This window comes from Galeopterus variegatus, unplaced genomic scaffold, assembly GCF_000696425.1.
Source record: "Galeopterus variegatus unplaced genomic scaffold, G_variegatus-3.0.2 Scaffold764, whole genome shotgun sequence".
In the NCBI taxonomy this organism is placed as follows: domain Eukaryota; kingdom Metazoa; phylum Chordata; class Mammalia; order Dermoptera; family Cynocephalidae; genus Galeopterus; species Galeopterus variegatus.
Window position 1 is genome coordinate 174,289 of NW_007726875.1, and position 5,746 is coordinate 180,034.

General features: G+C 49.2%; 1 protein-coding gene across 1 annotated transcript in view; it reads right to left on the reverse strand.

The window, feature by feature from the left end:
- Positions 1 to 736, reverse strand: part of LOC103590078 (zinc finger protein 544-like) — a 22,064-nt gene extending 21,328 nt beyond the window's left edge. Inside the window, exon 1 of the mRNA XM_008572205.1 lies at positions 298 to 736. The gene's annotated coding sequence lies outside the window, so the exon portion shown is untranslated. The remainder of the gene's footprint in view (positions 1 to 297) is intronic.
- Positions 737 to 5,746: the final 5,010 nt, after the last annotated feature.

Genomic DNA, 5,746 nt, shown 5'->3' on the forward strand with positions numbered 1-5,746 from the left:
AAAAAAAAAAAAAGAAAGAAAGAAATCCAATCTCATGCCTTCTTCATTGTACGGTCTCCATCAAGTCTGGCCTGAACACAAATGGAACCACAGACTGTCACTTATAGGGCAACGTCCTTGATACACACACGGGCACACACACACACACCACGCCATTCTGCTCACCTCTCCAGTCCCTAACTCGGGGCACAAGCGACACCTAACCACTGCAGGCCCCCAACACCCTGGTTGTCCCTGCTGTTTACTCTGCCTGGACTACCCATAATCCTTTGCTCACCTGGAAAACACACACATTACCTTCAAACTGAGTTCAAGGTCCATGTACCAGTGGGGAAAAAACGTGTCCACGTTCTGGAACTGGAGAGACCTCTGGGGAGCAGTAGGGCTCATGTGCCTGGTGCCATTGCCAGAATGCTCTTGGCCACCACCTCCTGCAGAGGTGCATCTCCTGGTGATGAGAAGCGGGGGGATGAACTGAGGAGGGAGAAAGGAGCCTTGAGAGGCCAGACCTGGGTGGGCAGCCCCTGGGTCCCCATACGCGAGCCTGAAACCCCCAACACCAGCTAGGTGCTAACAAGGCACTGCAGCCCTCGATCCAGAACCTCCTCTGTGGCAGGAAAGCTTCAGTCAGACTAGCCCCCTGCCTGGTCCTGCAGCCAGAGAGACCCCCGCCCTATTAGCCCCTTCCCTGGTCCTGCAGCAGGAGGTCCTCAGACAAGGTCGGATCCAGCCCAGCGCTAATGGAGGTCCTAGGGACCCTGACTGGACAAGCCCTCTCTGTTCCTGCGGCCGAAGGGAGCCCTGGGCAGGAGAGGCCCTGACCCGACCAGGTCCCTGCCCCTGCCCAGCCCCGCTCCCTTCTCCGACGCGGTCCGGGTCACTTCGGGCCACTCTGGGCCACTCTGGCCCGGTGCTCCCCTCCCGCTCCCTCAGTTAACAGCAGAACCTCCGCTCCGAATGTTGGTACTAGGCTCACCTGCGCGCGCCGGGGCATGGCGGCGCTTCCGGCGCGCAGTGGACGTGCACGCGCTCGGCGCAACGAACTACAACTCCCAGAAGGCCGCGCGCGGGCTGCCGTTGCTCCGGGCGTCGTCGTCGTCAAGGCCAGCGGTGTCTGGGCGCCGGCAGAAGTGACCAGCCGGTTGGCGGTGTGACAAACACTGCTGTTTCCTTTGATAGGGGCTTGTGATGTGGTTTAGAAAGTTGCTTTCCTTCGGCTCTTCTCCTTGACGCGCCTGTCCTCTCGGCCCCCGGTGAATGGGCGACGGTTGTTCTCCTTCTCCGACGTCCGTGGCTGGGGCTGTGGAGATAATGGCCAGCATCGAGGGCGGGATTCGTGTCTGAACTGTGCTCCAAGCCATCATTTCCTCATGGATTTCCCAACGCCTCGACCTGCTGGCGTAATAAACGAAGTCCGCCCGATGAGAACAATCCAAAGCTGTTTACTCAGCCCGCTGTGGCAAGGGCGTCAGCCACCATCCCCTGATGAGTCAGAGGCAGACAAGAGAGTGGGAAAGCTTCATAGTGACAAAAAGGGAAGGCCTCAGGTGTGCCCTGGTTGGAGTGTGTTGAGTGGGGAAGTTGGAAGAACGCTATCTAGAAGCTGGTCATCCTTTGTGACTGCTCAAGGGAGCATATTTGACCAACCGTGGTTGGTCCTAAATGGGACAGGGCAAAAAGTAAGGAAGCTGGCAGTGAGAGACCAAGTCCTGACTGTTTGGGGCCTATCGCTGCAGAAGTTTTGGGTCAGAGTGCTATTATTGTATATGATCTGGCCATCGTTTGTATATTTAGTCTCACTGCAGTGTGAGGCTGGGAGTCTGAGACCCACCATGGGCTGACCTGTCCTGGCTCTTCAAGGGGAGAGACCACAGGAAACTTTAATACATCGGCCAGATGGGTGGGAACCACTCTGGCTCTGCTTGAAACTCAGGCATCACAAGTTTCTGGATTGTACTCTTGTGACTGGGATGCTCCTGTGACCAGCCTTCCTTGCTTGACCCTCCTGGGGCCGACCTTGTTGATGACTTTACCCAATAGCCATCACCTTCTTACTTGCTTATTTCATACATGACTAACATGTCCCTACAATTTGCAAATACTTTCAGGATGTCTGGAATCTGTCTAAGTCCCAAAGGGAGTGTCTTGAGAGATTCTAAGCTAATCAAAGGAATCTTAAGCCTCTTGCTATGTGATTGAATTATGCAAGGGCATTCTGGCCAAGGAGAAATGATTCAGCTGGAGTTTCTGGGGAATTTTCCCTCCATCTTAAAAATGAACATAAGACATCTGTGTGCCCCCTTTTATTGCTTCTGGACAGTGTTGTCTACACCTGATGTGTGGGATAGTCAGAACCACACCAGCAACATGAGGAAGCCAGCCCAGGAGGCAAAGTCAACACGCTGAGAATGGCAGAACAGAAAGATGGAAAAGAAGCAGTCAGTGATGGGATCCTTCTTGAGCCACTGAACCAATATTGTCCATGTCTGCCTCAGGGACTTTTCATTATAAGATAATAATAAATGACCTTTTTGTTTTTATTATAGAAAATTTCAAACATACAAGAGCAGAGAGAATAGTATAATGAAACCCCATGCTTCACCAACTGTCAACATTTTGCTTTTTAATTTTAATCTATCCCCATGGCTCCCGGCCCGTACCACTGGATTATTATTATTATTATTATTTTTGTCCTTTTTGAGACCGGCCGCACCGCGCTCAGCCAGTGAGCTCACCAGTCATCCCTATATAGGATCCGAACCTGCGGCGGGAGCGCTGCTGTGCTCCCAGTGCCGCACTCTCCCGAGTGCACCACGGGCTTGGCCCACCACTGGATTATTTTGAAGCAAACCCCAGACACATCATTTCATCCATAAATACCTGAGAATGTATCTCTAAAAGATGATTTTTTTCCATAATAGGCAAATCCATAGACACAGAAAGTAAATTAGTGGTTGCCTAGAGTTAGAGACAATTAGGAAATTTGAGTGAATGGAAATTTGAGAAACTCGGGTTTCTTTTTGGGGTGATGAAAATGTTCTAAAATTGATTATAGTTATGGTTGTAAAACTCTGTGAGTATATTTAAAACCACTGAATTGTACATTTTTAAAATTGTACAGTTTAAGTAATCTTAAATTGAATGTGAATTGTGAATTGTATGTGAATCATGTCTCAAGGTGTTTAAAAATCAATATATAAGGTTAACATCTATTGGATAAAAATGATATAATGGGTGTATTAGTCTTTTTTGTGTTGCTATAACAAAATACCTGAGACTGGGTACTTTACAAAGAAAAAAAAAATTTATTGCTTACAGTTTCTGAGGCTTGGAAGTCCAAAGTCCATCTGGTGGTGGCAACAGTGACCCAGCGGTCTCACACTGCAAGATGGTGGAAGCAGAGAGAGAGAAAGACAGACTCTCCTCTTCTTTTAAAGCCCTCAGGAAGCCACAACTGTGCCCTTCAGATGGAATTACTTGGAGGTGGCAGGGGAGAAGAGAACCTTGCTGAACCCCAGGACAGCAAGACCATTAATAGGGTCCCTGTGGACCCACACAGGAGTGAGGAGCCAGAACAGCTGTAAAAGGGGAGCCATTCAAAGGCTGGCGAGTCATCGCAAGGGACCGGTATAAGGCCCATCCCATGGGAAGTGTATGGAGCATGGGTGGTGGGGGAGACAGGCTCACCGGGAGAACACTGGGACACAGCAAGGACAGCCAATCAACCCCCCAGTCAGCACAGGACCACTCAGAGACTGGTCGGGAATGCAGAATTGCATGGGGTGCAGTTTAATGAAAAAACTCAGGCCCAGATCAGAGTTTCTACACAACCCAGTTGCACCTGGTCTCTGGAGAGCGGGAAGTACCTATAAGGTCAACCATTAAACCCTGAGCTGCACAAAAAACCTTCTCTAGGGAAACAGCAGAAAAGCAGCAATTTAGCTCAACCACACAGCTCAAGTATTTGGTTCCCACAGGAAGTTCCCTTGTTTTAGAAGTAAGCAAAGGACAGGGCCGGCCCATGGCTCACTCGGGAGAGTGTGGTGCTGATAACACCAAGGCCACAGGTTTGGATCCTATATAGGGATGGCTGGTTAGTTCGCTGGCTGAGCATGGTGCTGACAACACCAAGCCAAGGGTTAAGATCCCTTTACCGGTCATCTTCTGGGAAAAAAAAAAAAAAAAAAGAAGTAAGCAAAGGACAGAAAATTAGTTCCAGCCCAGGCACACCACTAGTGCCTTGGGGCCTGCCAAGGGACATGAAGCATGGAGCCGGGGACTGGACACCCCTCCCACAACCAGGCACACCATGCTAGTCCTTCAGGGCCCACCTGGGGACCTGAGGCATGGAGAAGGGGTCCACAACCCCACCCACAATCAGGCACAGTGCCAGCACCTTGGGACCCTGCCCGGGGGCCTGAGGCATGGAGCCAATGACTCGACCCCCCCCAACCAGGCACACCATCAGCACCTCGGGGCCTCCCTGTGGACCTGAGGCATGGAGAAGGGGGCTGGACACCCTTCCCACAACCAGGCACACCACTCTAGCACCTCAGGGCCTGCCCAGGGACCTGAGTTATGGAGCCAGGGACTGAACCCCCCTCCCACAATCTGGCACACTATGCCAGTGCCTTGGGGCTCACCTGGGGACCTAAGGCAGAGATCTGGGGACCAGACAACCCCCACAACCGGGCACACCACCAGCACCAAGGAGCATGCCAAAAACATCACCTATGTGGGCCCACCATAGCCACCACAATAAACATGGCTGCTGCAAAAGCGGCTAGACGCCACAGCCACCATACAGATGGTCCGCCAACCACTGGAGTGCATTCACACAAGAAGAGTCACCAGCAGAGACAAAGAAAAGAAGAGGATGTCTCTTTCCACAAAACCCATTGCAGAGTAACAGAAGAAGCATCTATCTGCTCTATGATAATATTGGGGGACCTGATCACATCTCTCAGCATTGGACAGATCATCTAGGCAACAAGTTAACAGAGTAACCATTATTATTTCAGAAGGAGAGAAGAAATCTAGGGTAATTAGAGGAGGGAGGGGGAGAGGGGGAATGGGGAGAGATTGGACAAGGGGCATAAAGAATAATTATGATGTGTAACAATATATATGCTAGTAACATTGATTTGATCAATATATCTCAATGTTGAACCCCAAAAATATGTATAACCAATTTTGATTCAATAAAAATAAAATTTAAAAAAAGCCCTCAGAACCATGCCCCTGACCACCATTTTTAATCCATTCACTACTGTATGGTCCTACGATCCAATCAACTCTTCAAGGCTCCACCTTTCAATTACCATAATAGGTTTCCCTACCCTCTTAACAGTCACAGTGGGGGCTAAGTTTCTAATACATAAAATTTGGGAGAAATTCAAGCCTCTGTGAGTTTTGGGGGGGCATAATTCAATCCACTACAATGGGGAAAAAAGATGACTTTTAAACGTGTAACTACAAAATCATTAACTCACCTAAAAATATGAGAAATGGGCTGGCCAGTTAGCCCAGTTAGTGAGGGAGTGATGTTGTAACACTAAGGTATGTATATATATGCAGTAATTTCTTAATATCAAATATCCAGTGTTTACCCCAATTGTCAGTTGTTGTTTTTTTTACATTTTATTTAAATTAGGATCCGAACATTTATTTGTTGAAACTAGGTAAATTTTTCCTGTAGAATATACCACATTCTGGATTTTGCTCATGGTATCCTTATAGTGTAATT